The sequence below is a fragment of the Loxodonta africana genome, chromosome 7 (assembly GCF_030014295.1).
Source record: "Loxodonta africana isolate mLoxAfr1 chromosome 7, mLoxAfr1.hap2, whole genome shotgun sequence".
Classification (NCBI taxonomy): Eukaryota; Metazoa; Chordata; class Mammalia; order Proboscidea; family Elephantidae; genus Loxodonta; species Loxodonta africana.
In genome coordinates this window covers 80,221,650-80,235,932 of record NC_087348.1, presented here as the reverse complement: position 1 = coordinate 80,235,932, position 14,283 = coordinate 80,221,650, and positions in this window count along the sequence as shown.

Below are 14,283 nucleotides of genomic sequence, written 5' to 3'. Positions count from 1 at the left end.
TGGTATATACTCCTAGTTGCTTTCCCCCTAATGAGACAGCACACTCCTCTCCACCCTCTATTTCCATGTCCGTTCAGCCAGCTTCCATCCCGCTCTGCCTTCTCATCTCCCCCTCCACACAGGAGCTGCCCACAGAGCCTCATGTGTCTTCTTGATCCAAGAAGCTCACTCCTCACCAGTATCATTTTCTATCCCATAGTCCAGTCCAATCCCTGTCTGAAGAGTTGGCTTTAGGATGTTTCCTGTCTTGGGCTAACAGAAGGTCTGGGGACCATGACCTCTGGGGTCCTTTTAGTCTCAGTCAGACTATTAAGTCTGATCTTTTTGTGAGAATTTAAGGTCTGCCTCCCACTGCTCTCCTGCTCCCTCAGGGGTTCTCTGTTGTGTTCCCTGTCAGGGCAGTCATCTGTTGTAGCCAAGCACCATCTACTTCTTCTGGTCTCAGGCTGATGTAATCTCTGGTTTATGTGGCCCTTTCTGTCTCTTGGGCTCATAAATACTTTATGTCTTTGGTGTTCTTCATTCTCCTTTGCTCCAGGTGGATTGAGACCAATTGATGCATCTTAGATGGTTGCTTGCTAGTGTTTAAGGCCCCAGGCGGCACTCTCCAAAGTGAGATGCAGAATGTTCTCTTAATAGATTTTATTATGCCAATTGACTTAGATGTCCCCTGAAACCATGGTCCCCAGACCCCCGCCCCTGCTACTCTGGCCTTTGAAGTGTTGGGTTTATTCAGGAAACTTCTTTGCTTTTACTTTAGTCCAGTTGTGCTGACCTTTTCTATATTGTGTGTTGTCTTTCCCTTCGCCTAAAAGAGTTCTTGTCTACTATCTAATTAGTGAATATCCCTCTCTCTCCCTCCCTCTCCTACATTCTTATTCCTATCCAGTTGTATTATATCCCCAATTTTGTCTCTACAAACTCCAAACTCTCCTCAGGCCCTGAGTTCTATCTGCCCCCTACCATGGCCTAGGAGTTCTTCAGATAATCTTTTCAACAACAGTTATTTTTAATAAGACCAGAATAATTTTTTCCTCTTTTCCCTGCATCCCTAGAGAAAAGCTTGGTAATTGTACATCATCATTCAAAAGTATAACTGGAACATTTTACATTTCCTGCACAAGCTTTCTTGCCATTTCCCATCTTGTTCTTGCTCTTGTTCCGACTGAATGTTCTGATGGTGCAGTTACAAGATGGCGAAGCCTCCATAACATGGGTCCCTGACTGACACTGTGGGGCCATCAATCTTCACACTGTGATGTGAGAGATAGGAAGGGCTGAGAAATCAATTTTTATAGCAATGAAGTGGAGATATTTTGGTATTGTTTGTGACCCACAGAGTATTAATCAACCCTGGCTTAAAAACATTTTTTTTTTTTACCTTTCCTATCTCTGAGGCAGGAACTGATAACATATTGGCGTAATTGCTACAGTTTCATTTTCTTGATATGAATAAAGTTTGCTCTATTAATTAGGAAATTCACGGTGCTTTTCAAGTTTAATGAGGTTGTTGTTGTTGTGTGCTGTAGACTCCATTCTGACTCATAGTGAGACCCTACAGCACAGAGTAGAACTGCCCCATAGGGTTTCCTAGGAGCCCTGGTGGCACAGTGGTTAAGAACTTGGCAGCTAACCAAAAGGTTGGCAATTCAAATCCACCGTCTACTCCTTGGGAACCCTATGGAAATCCTAAAGGGTCGCTATGAGTCAGTATTGACTTGACAGCAAAGTATTTGGTCTTTGGTTTTGGTTAATCTTTACAGGAACAGATGGCTGGGTCTTTGGCCGTGCTGCTGGTGGGTTCCAATCCTTTTTGGTTAGCAGTCAAGCCCTTTAACCATTGTGCCACCAGGGCTCATCTCAACTTTATACACATTGTATTATGAAAAGTGGCAGTTTTTCCTTTACCATCTTGTTGTCACATAATATTATTGAGTACCCCCTCTCCTGATCTTGAACTTCATTCATCCTCTGAATATAAGTTTTATACAGAAAAGAAGGAATCATTTCTATTTGATTCCTTATTCTCTCAGATCTATTACAAGGTGTTCTATATAGGAAGTGATAAACAGATATAATTTTAACTGAATCTAGTGATGATAATCGTGCTTCTAGACTATTGTTGTTGGCAGTGAATATAATTACCATGGTACATAATAAGATTCTGCTATTATTAACACCTGACAATTTTTAAGCACCAGCTTTTCAAGTTCTGTTTTCTCCTAAGGTTTACTCAGAGACAATCCCCCATGCCTGGTGTTTAACCCATTTACACCTCTAAGCACACTCTTACATTGCCCAAGAATTCCTCAGACAGGAAAATGTAAAAATCCACCTGCCCAAAGGAGAAGAATTTTCCTTAGATGATGCTTCAACAGGAGTTGTAGGGAATGAATGGGGAGTATAGAACTCTAAGCATTTATTTTTCCCTGTTATTGTTGTTGTTCATTGCCATGGAGTCAATTGCAGATCATACAACTCCATGTGATGCAGAGTAGAACTGCTTCATAGGGTTTTCAAAAACTGATCACCAGGCCTTAATTCCGAGGTGCCTCTGGGTGGGTTTGAACCACCAACCTTTCAGTTAGTAGTCCAAAGCTTAACGATTTGCACCACCCAGGGACTCCTTATTATTCTCTAACCAAAATAACCAAACTCATTGCTGTCAAGTTGATTTCCAACTCATAGCGACCCTACAGGATGGGGTAGAACTGCCCCGTGGGGTTTCCAAAGAGTGGCTGGTGGATTTGAACTGCTGACTTTTTGGTTAGCAGCCAAACTCTTAACCACTGCACCACCAGGGCTCCATTCTCTAGTCCCTTACAATGTCTTAAAGTGGAATATGGAACATGCCAACAGCCTTAGCTCTTGAGATAAATTGTGTGTAGTGATGTTCTAGGCTTCCTACTGGCCCAAGTTTTCTGGTGCTTTGATAGGCCCTTATTTCCTCACTGATTTCTCTCTGCCTCAAATCTAATCCATCAGAGGAGGTTTCTAGGACATGAGCACCCTCTCACCCTGGACCTCTGACTCCCTCCCACATTTTCCAGATGATTTTTTTTTTTTTATATAATCTCTTACCAGATAAGCCAAAAACTTCACACCCTCCGCTAGCCTCAATTTTCCAACTGTAAAGCTATTCCTAAAACCCAAAGCTGTCTTATCTCTATCTACCAGAAATATATGATGTATACACGGGTTTGAGGTTTGCCACAACTTGGGGAAGAGAAGACAGAAAATGCTGCTGTTTAGCAAAGGAGGAGCTGTGAAAAGCAGGGAGCACCTAAAGATTTTCCTGCAGGTAACCGAGTAAGGAAAGAGAGTAAGAAAAATGAGGAAAAAAAGGGAGTTCTAGAAGGAAACAATTGGAAAATAAAGTTTAAACATCCCTTTATAATACTTTACAAAAACAAACTACTTAGGAATATATTTAACAATGCAAGAACTCTACACTGAATACTGTCAAAAGAAGAGGAAATCGGAAGAGTCTTATATGTACTGAAGAAACTCAATTTGTATCATGCATCTTCCCACAAAGAAAACTCTAGGTGCAGGTGACAGCAACAGCAAATTCTCTGAATTAGTTCAAGAAGAAAAAAACACAAATCTTACCCAAAAAACTCTTATTAAACATAGGAGGAAGGGAATGCTTCCCAAGTTATTTTATGAGGTCAGTGTAACTTACATACAGAAAACAGACAAACACATTACAAGAAACTTGGCAAACAAGGTCCCTTATCAATTTATATGCGAAGAGATCTTTAAAAATTTTAGTAAATCTAAATCCAGCAGTAGAAAAAAGTATATGCATCATAGAAAAGTAAAGATTAGCCGAAGAATTCAAAGTGCATATTTAAATAAATGTAATTCACCATTTTAACAGGAAAAAGAGAGAAACAGATGGTCGCTTGAACACCTATTCAAAAAAAAAAATTGACAATTCAACATTCATTCTTAATAAAACAAAGAAAATTAATCTATGATGAATGAATTCAGAAGAGTGATTTCCTCTTGGGTGAATGAGGTGGGAACGAACAAAGACATGGTATCAGAGAAGCTTCTGTGTTGATGGTAATATTCTATGAGAGTGCTCTGAGTTACAAGGTTGTATGCATTTGTCAAAACTCCATGAATTCTGCTCCTAAACTTTGTGCATTTTGTTCTTACCTCATGGAAAGAAAGATGGACTACAAATAGACTGAGGACTCTTCTTGGGATGTTGAAACTGTTCTAAATCTTAACTGGGGTGGTAGTTACACATGTGTGAAAATTTTCAAAGCTCATCAAACTGTACACCAAAAATGAGTAAATCTTATTACATGTAAACTGTGCTTCCAAATAGTAATCTTAAAAGAGAATTAAAAAGCTTTTTAAGTAATTCTAATATGCGTCTCTGGTTGAGAGTCACTGGCCTTAAGTAGGGTATATTGGGCCTTATGGACCTTGGACTGGGAGAGCTGCTGTGAAAATAAGATAACCTTGAAACCATACCTAATAGAGAAAAACTTGGTATAGAGGAGTCCCTACCAGAAGTCATCGCCTTCTTGAGCACGTGATGATGGCACCCAGGATACGTAGTGCCTCCCTAAACAGCAGGTATCTGTTTTCACGAGGCAGATAAGACTATAGATTCATTTTCTGTACTATCTTCATCCATTTTGGAAGCCAGTATATTAACTTTACAAAATGCCTGGGAAACTTCTAGTCTCCTCCTATGTGCTGTAGAGCATGTAATTTAAAAAAAAAAAAGAAAGAAAAAGTGGCACTTTTGGAAAATGTTCTCCAAGGTAAAATTGTTCCTCATGCCATATTCCATCACTGGACCCATGATTCTGGATTGAGGCCAGTTTCTGGCAGAAGATTGTTTAGAAGTTTAACAACTTTCACATAAAAATACTTACATATAAAGCCCTTTGGGCACATACTTTTACCACTTTTTAGTTTTCAGTTATAACTTCCCTTTTGAGGTCTGGCTTCTCTCCTTAATTCAATGTTGGTAAATTATATGATTCAGAGGGTAAACCATTAAACGTTTTTGTTAGAACATGTGTTCATCTATTACTTTAGCATTATTCATTTTTAGATATGACATAAATTTTCATGATCCCGCCCCTTTTTTTTCCTTTAAGTTCTTTCTCTGTGGGTCTCATGCAATTACTATCAAGTCATTTAATGTATTTTATTATACACACATATATACACAAATGAGTACAAGTAAAACTGAGGAAATCTAAGTAAGATTGAGGTATTGTATCAATATCAACATCCTGGTTGTGATATTATACTATAGTCTTACAAAATGTTACCTTGGGGGAAACTGGGCCAAGTGTACAAGGCATCTCTTTGTACCATTTCTTACAAATGCATGTTAATCTACAATTATCTCAAATTTTTAAGAAATAGAAAAATTGCCAATTGGGAAGACTCTTGGGTGCAAATGTTTCTCTGATTTTGCATCCTCTGCTGAGCTGTGCTTCTGTGTGACCGACACAGCCTAGGCAGAAGGCATGAGTAAGTGTGGTGCATTCAGGGACCTGTATATTATTTTCAAGGGACTGGACTTGGAGCTCAAGGAAGATGAACGAACAGAGGAGAGGCAGCAGAGATAGGCAGGGGTTCTATCATCAAGACCCCTTTCTACAGACAAAAAGGAAGCTGAGGATTTCTCTCTAGGTTCATGAAGTCACTACACATACATAAGTATAGAGTGAATATCAGCTTTCCCAAATCCCTCTGGCTTTAAGCTCATCATGCTTCCTCTGTCCCGAAGAAGCAAGGCAGACAGGACTGTCTTCTCCACTGGCCTCCATTACACAACTCACCCAGAAGCCTGCACCTCCAAAATATCATTGCCTTATGCATTTTGGACACTTATAATTTTGTACATCCTTTCATGTTACTATAAAGTTGGTTTGTTTCTTCCTGAGTGTGAGACATTTTCATATTTCACAAAACTATTTTAACAATTCTATAGCTTATTAGTATAGAGCTGTATAACAATAAAAATTAGTTATCAGTAATGAACCACTTTTCATTCACAATCTTATTAGTCATTTGTGCTATTTTTTGTTTTTGTCTTTAGATTTATATAAAATGATCACATTCTCTTTCTACCATAATTTATTTTAGCATCTTTTATTTGCTATTATCATCATTCAAAGAGCAACTCTACACTACATGTAAGGAGACAAGTTGAAGACAAGAAGGGTCTGGGAAAACTCCCCAAACCTCCTTTGCCCAGGTTTGCAGAAGATCAACTTTGCAGTAGCCTCAGCCAATGACACCAGCTAGTGGTAGTTCGAAAGTGAAAGACTCAGAGGGAAGGAGCAGGTTCACAGTAGAAAGGAAAACACTGATACGGCTAACATATCCATCACAACCTTAGGGTTTTCACACCCAAGGCTCCATAAACGCAGTTCCAGCCTCATCAGTGAGGGAAGGCAACTAAGGTATTTTGAAGTCAGCAGTGCAGTGTCATCAGTTCCTTAACGAACAGAAGGGTCTGAGGCTTCTGAGAACAAGTGAGGGCACACATGCCATGTGTAAACCCTCCTCAGTTTGCTTTACCTTTTTTATAACACTTTAAACACCAAAAATGCACTCACGTTCCACATTAAATATTCTAAAATTGTCTGAGTTTGTTAAAGATGACAACTTGGCATAACAACATGTTTGGTAGAAAGGTAATTAACCTTTAGTTTTCTACTATGGGGGATCCCCTCTCCCCCTGCCAATAATCAGAAGACAATATGAACTTTATTTTTTAAGTTTCCAATATTGTCTGCAACAACGGAAGACATTTAGGGCCTATGAACATACCTGCAGGCCCTCAGTGGCAAAGCAAGCCTGAGAAGAAAAACATGCTCCACTTTTCCACCCCAGGAAGACTAGAAAAGACTCACCTGAGCTGGGAGAGTTCCTCCCTTAGGAGAGGTATGATGGGGAGGAAAGGGTCTGTGGACACTGAGATAAAAAACAGACTTGAGGCTGGACAACACGGAGAGAATAAGTCAGGATCAAGAGATTACCCAGCATCATTCTCAGGGAAAACGGAAGTACAGATTTTGTGTCACTATTCCAATGTGGATCTCAGGTTCCCAGATGATAAATTTCTGATCACCATATGGTGACAGCTCTTTTTAAAGCTGCCTGCACAGCGTCCATGGATAATTCTGCAGGTTGAAAGCCTCCTGTGTGCTGAGGTACTCCTGAACTCACTCAAATTTCCCACTGTGGACACACATCTGCTTATTTAATGGCCCAGCACAATCTAAGACCCCAGGAATACAAGACAGCATGATTGCTACAGAGGTTCAGAGGCAACTTGGGTGCGGGTGAGGGACTAGAATTGATACCTAAATAAAAAGTCAATCCACATTTGACATCCACTGGTATTAGTCCAGGACTCCTTCTTGGCCTTTACTTGAGAAGGGGGAGTGTAACTGGAATCAACTTAGAGTTTTCATAGTCTTCTCAGGAGAGGGCTTCATTTCTGGGGCCAGGAGGCACTAATAAAAAAAAGGATGTTCCTCAATGTGTAGATCTTATATGTTGTATATACAAATTCAGGTCTGATTTTCTTGGGACCAGTTACTTCTCCTGGATTGGGGGACTAGACAGTCATGTAAATGAGAGATGTGACAGTCCTTGGAGGGTCATTCATCAATAATGCAATAGAGTGCAGATTGCTCACATGGAATCAGATCCTCAGTCAGTGTGGCAATTGGTCACCAGCATGCAGGGGGTCAAAAAAAAAATATATAGGAATGTATTTCACTCAGTTTTCCTGGATGAGTGCTGGAGATAGGGGTGTGGGTATATAGATAGTGAGGGATACCAGAAATAGCCAACACAGAATCCCTTGCCTCACCAAAAATCACCCACATGAGGAAGATGGGAATTCCTGTGACCAAAGGTATCAAAACAGGGACTACTCGACCAAATGGTTCATTACCGGTGAAGAGTTAGAAATAAAAATACCAAAAGACATGAGGACACCACCAAGCCCTCAATGGACATCCACTACAGGAACGTTTCCCTTCCTGTCTCAATGAAGGAGGATAAAAGGCTTTCTTCATTCACGTGAACCACTGCCACGTCATTGCAAAAGGTGAGGCTGACCAAGGCAAATGAAACACGGAGCTACACCATTGTTGGGAAAGCTCGCAGAGTACTCCTTACACTTCCTGTATTTCCTGTGAATAATACAAAAGAAAAAGAATTGGCAAAAAAATACAATTTCCAGTGAAACAGAATTACTGCAGAAAGAGGAAAGAATGTCAAATCAACTTTTAATTAGTATGTTCAGCTAAAGAGGCTATTACAATTATAAAATAAGACTAATTATCTATGAAGACAATAAGAACAAAGATGTTTTACAATACTGAAGTATTTATTTTATAATTAGATAATTTTAAAAATATCTTTTTTTAATCAAGCAATTCTATTTCTTAGCAAAGGCAGTAATTTTTTTTTAATTAACTTTTATTAAGCTTCAAGTGAACGTTTACAAATCCAATCGGTCTGTCACATATAAGTTTACATACATCTCACTCCCTACTCCCACTTGCTCTCCCTACTGAGTCAGCCCTTCCAGTCTCTCCTTTCCTGACCATTTTGCCAGCTTCCCTCTCTCTCTATCCTCCCATCCCCCCTCCAGACAAGAGTTGCCAACACACTCTCAAGTGTCCACCTGATATAATTAGCTCACTCTTCATCAGCATCTCTCTCCCACCCGCTGACCAGTCCCTTTCATGTCTGATGAGTTGTCTTCGGGGATGGTTCCTGTCCTGTGCCAACAGAAGGTCTGGGGACCATGGCCGCCGGGATTCCTCTAGTCTCAGTCAGACCATTAAGTATGGTCTTTTTATGAGAATTTGGGGTCTGCATCCCACTGATCTCCTGCTCCCTCAGGAGTTCTCTGTTGTGCTCCCTGTGAGGGCAGTCATGGATTGTGGCCGGGCACCAACTAGTTCTTCTAGTCTCAGGATAATGTAGGTCTCTGGTTCATGTGGCCCTTTCTGTCTCTTGGGCTCTTAGTTGTCGTGTGACTTTGGTGTTCTTCATTTTCCTTTGCTCCAGGTGGGTTGAGACCAATTGATGCATCTTAGATGGCCGCTTGTTAGCGTTTAAGACCCCAGATGCCACATTTCAAAGTGGGATGCAGAGTGCTTTCATAATAGAATTATTTTGCCCGTTGACTTAGAAGTCCCCTCAAACCATGTTCCCCAGACCCCCGCCCCTGCTCCGCTGACCTTTGAAGCATTCATTTTATCCCAGAAACTTCTTTGCTTTTGGTCCAGTCCAATTGAGCTGACCTTCCATGTATTGAGTGTTGTCTTTCCCTTCACCCAAAGCAGTTCTTATCTACTGATTAATCCATAAAAAACCGTCTCCCTCCCCCCTCCCTCCCTCCCCACTTCGTAACCACAAAAGTATGTGTTCTTCTCAGTTTTTACTATTTCTCAAGATCTTATAATAGTGGTCTTATACAATATTTGTCCTTTTGCCTCTGACTAATTTCGCTCAGCATAATGCCTTCCAGGTTCCTACATGTTATGAAATGTTTCACAGATTCGTCACTGTTCTTTATCGATGCTTAGTATTCCATTCTGTGAATATACCACAATTTATTTACCCATTCATCCGTTGATGGACACCTTGGTTGCTTCCAGATTTTTGCTATTGTAAACAGAGCTGCAATAAACATGGGTGTGCATATATCTGTTTGTGTGAAGGCTCTTGTATCTCTAGGGTATATTCCGAGGAGTGGGATTTCTGGGTTGTATGGTAGTTCTATTTCTAACTGTTTAAGATAATGCCAGATAGATTTCCAAAGTGGTTGTACCATTTTCCATTCCCACCAGCAGTGTATAAGAGTTCCAATCTCTCCGCAGCCTCTCCAACATTTATTATTTTGTGTTTTTTGGATTAATGCCAGCCTTTTTTTTGCTGGTGTGAGATGGAATCTCATTGTAGTTTTAATTTGCATTTCTCTAATGGTTAACGATTAAGAGCATTTTCTCATGTATCTGTTAGCTGCCTGAATATCTTCTTTAGTGAAATGTGTGTTCATATCCTTTGCCCACTTCTTGATTGGGTTGTTTGTCTTTTTGTGGTTGAGTTTTGACAAGATCTCGTAGATTTTAGAGATCAGGCGCTGGTCTGAGATGTCATAGCTGAAAATTCTTTCCCAGTCTGTAGGTGGTCTTTTTACTCTTTTGGTGAAGTCTTTAGATGAGCATAGGTGTTTGATTTTTAGGAGCTCCCAGTTATCGGGTTTCTCTTCATCATTTATGGTAATGTTTTGTATTCTGTTTATGCCTTGTATTAGGGCTCCTAGGGTTGTCCCTATTTTTTCTTCCATGATCTTTATCATTTTAGTCTTTATGTTTAGGTCTTTGATTCACTTGGAGTTAGTTTTTGTGCATGGTGTGAGGTATGGGTCCTGTTTCATTCTTTTGCAAATGGACATCCAGTTATGCCAGCACCATTTGTTAAAAAGACTATCTTTTCCCCAATCAACTGACGCTGGTCCTTCGTCAAATATCAGCTGCTCATATGTGGATGGATTTATATCTGGGTTCTCAATTCTATTCCACTGGTCTATGTGCCTGTCGTTGTACCAGTACCAGGCTGTTTTGACTACTGTGGCTGTATAATAGCTTCTGAAATCAGGTAGAGTGAGGCCTCCCACTTTCTTCTTCTTTTTCAGTAACGCTTTGCTTATCCGGGGCTTCTTTCCCTTCCATATGAAATTGGTGATTTGTTTCTCTATCCCCTTAAAATATGACATTGGAATTTGAATCGGAAGTGCATTATATGTATAGATGGCTTTTGGTAGAAGAGACATTTTTACTATGTTAAGTCTTCCTATCCATGAGAAAGGTATGTTTTTCCACTTAAGTATGTCCTTTTGAATTTCTTGTAGTAGAGCTTTGTAGTTTTCTTTGTATAGGTCTTTTACATCCTTGGTAAGATTTATTCCTAAGTATTTTATCTTCTTGGGGGCTACTGTGAATGGTATTGATTTGGTTATTTCCTCTTCGGTGTTCTTTTTGTTGATGTAGAGGAATCCAAGTGATTTTTGTATGTTTATTTTATAACCTGAGACTCTTCCAAACTCTTCTATTAGTTTCAGTAGTTTTCTGGAGGATTCCTTAGGGTTTTCTGTGTATAAGATCATGTCGTCTACAAATAGTGATAACTTTACTTCCTCCTTGCCAATCCGGATACCCTTTATTTCTTTGTCTAGCCTAATTGCCCTGGCTAGGACTTCAAGTACGATGTTGAATAAGAGTGGTGATAAAGGGTATCCTTGTCTGGTTCCCGTTCTCAAGGGAAATGCTTTCAGGTTCTCTCCATTTAGAGTGATGTTGGCTGTTGGCTTTGCATAGATGCCCTTTATTATGTTGAGGAATTTTCCTTCAATTCCTATTTTGGTAAGAGTTTTTATCATAAATGGGTGTTGGACTTTGTCAAATGCCTTTTCTGCATCTATTGATAAGATCATGTGGTTTTTATCTTTTGTTTTATTTATGTGATGGATTACATTAATGGTTTTTCTGATATTAAACCAGCCTTGCATACCTGGTATAAATCCCACTTGATCATGGTGGATTATTTTTTGGATGTGTTGTTGGATTCTATTGGCTAGAATTTTGTTGAGGATTTTTGCATCTATGTTCATGAGGGATATAGGTCTATAATTTTCTTTTTTTGTAATGTCTTTACCTGGTTTTGGTATCAGGGAGATGGTGGCTTCATAGAATGAGTTGGGGAGTATTCCGTCATTTTCTATGCTTTGAAATACCTTCAGTAGTAGTGGTGTTAACTCTTCTCTGAAAGTTTGGTAGAACTCTGCAGTGAAGCCGTCCAGGCCAGGGCTTTTTTTTGTTGGAAGTTTTTTGATTACCGTTTCAATCTCTTTTTTTGTTATGGGTCTGTTTAGTTGTTCTACTTTTGAATGTGTTAGTTTAGGTAGGTAGTGTTTTTCCAAGAACTCATCCATTTCTTCTAGGTTTTCAAATTTGTTAGAGTACAATTTTATGTAGTAATCTGATATGATTCTTTTAATTTCATTTGGTTCTGTTGTGATGTGGTCCTTCTCGTTTCTTATTCGGGTTATTTGTTTCCTTTCCTGTTTTTCTTTAGTCAGTCTAGCCAGTGGTTTATCAATTTTGTTAATTTTTTCAAAAAACCAGCTTTTGGCTTTGTTAATTCGTTCAATTGATTTTCTGTTCTCTAATTCTGGCACTAGAACATCAACAAATTCATTTAGTTCAGCTCTAATTTTTATTACTTGTTTTCTTCTGGTGCCTGATGGGTTCTTTTGTTGCTCACTTTCTATTTGTTCAAGTTGTTGGGACAGTTCTCTGATTTTGGCTCTTTCTTCTTTTTGTATGTGTGCATTTATTGATATAAATTCGCCTCTGAGCACTGCTTTTGCTGTGTCCCAGAGGTTTTGATAGGAAGTATTTTCATTCTCCTTGCATTCTATGAATTTCCTTATTCCCTCCTTGATGTCTTCTATAACCCAGTCTTTTTTCAGGAGGGTATTGTTCATTTTCCAAGTATTTGATTTCTTTTCCCTAGTTTTTCTGTTATTGATTTCTAGTTTTATTGCCTTGTGGTCTGAGAAGATGCTTTGTAATATTTTGATGTTTTGGATTCTGCAAAGCTTTGTTTTATGACCTAATATGTGGTCTATTCTAGAGAATGTTCCATGTGCGCTAGAAAAAAAAGTATCCTTTGTAGCAGTTGGGTGGAGAGTTCTGTATAAGTCGATGAGGTCAAGTTGGTTGATTGTTGTAAGTAGGTCTTCCGTGTCTCTATTGAGCTTCTTACTGGATGTCCTGTCCTTCTCCAAAAGTGGTGTGTTGAAGTCTCCTACGGTAATTGTGGAGGTGTCTATCTCACTTTTCAATTTTCTTAAAATTTGAGTTACGTATCTTGCAGCCCTGTCATTGGGTGCATAAATATTTAATATGGTTATCTCTTCCTGATCAATTGTCCCTTTTATCATTATATAGTGTCCTTCTTTATCCTTTGTGGTGGATTTAAGTCTAAAGTCTCTTTTGTCAGAAATTAATATTGCTACTCCTCTTCTTTTTTGCTTATTGTTTGCTTGATACATTTTTTTTCATCCTTTGAGTTTTAGTTTGTTTGTGTCTCTAAGTCTAAGGTGTGTCTCTTGTAGGCAGCATATAGATGTATCGTGGTTCTTTATCCAGTCCGTGACTCTCTGTCTCTTTATTGGTGCATTTAGTCCATTTACATTCAGCGTAATTATAGATAAATAAGTTTTTAGTGCTGTCATTTTCATGCCTTTTCATGTGTGTTGTTGGCCATTTCATTTTTCCACATACTTTTTTGTGCTGAGACATTTTTCTTAGTAGATTGTGAGATCCTCATTTTCATAATGTTTACCTTTATGTTAGTTGAGTCGTTACGTTTTTCTTGGCTTTTTTCTTGAGTTATGGAGTTGATATTCCTTTTTGTGGTTACCTTATTATTTACCCCTATTTTTCTAAGTAAAAACCTAACTTGTATCCTTCTATATCGCCTTGTATCACTCTCTATCTGGCAGTTCAATGCCTCCTATATTTAGTTCCTCTTTTTGATTATTGTGATCTTTTACCTATTGATTTCCGTGATTCCCTGTTATGTGTATTATTTTATTTATTTATTTATTTTTTAGAATTAATCTTAATTTGTTTGTTTTTGTGCTTTCCCTATTTGAGTTGATATCAGGACGTTCTGTTTTGTGACCTTGTATTGTGCTGGTATCTGAGATTATTGGTTTTCTGACCAAACAATGTCCTTTAGTATTTCTTGTAGCTTTGGTTTGGTTTTTGCAAATTCTCTCAACTTGTGTTTATCTGTAAATATCTTAATTTCACCTTCATATTTAAGAGAGAGTTTTACTGGATATATGATCCTTGGCTGGCAGTTTTTCTCCTTCAGTGCTCTGTATATGTCGTCCCATTCCCTTCTTGCCTGCATGGTTTCTGCTGAGTAGTCTGAACTTATTCTTATTGATTCTCCCTTGAAGGAAACCTTTCTTTTCTCCCTGGCTGCTTTTAAAATTTTCTGTTTATGTTTGGTTTTGGTGAGTTTGATGATAATATGTCTTGGTGTTTTTCTTTTTGGATCAATCTTAAATGGGGTTCGATGAGCATCTTGGATAGATATCCTTTCGTCTTTCATGATGTCACGGAAGTTTTGTGTCAGGAGTTCTTCAACTATTTTCTCTGTGTTTTCTGTCCCCTCTCCCTGTTCTGG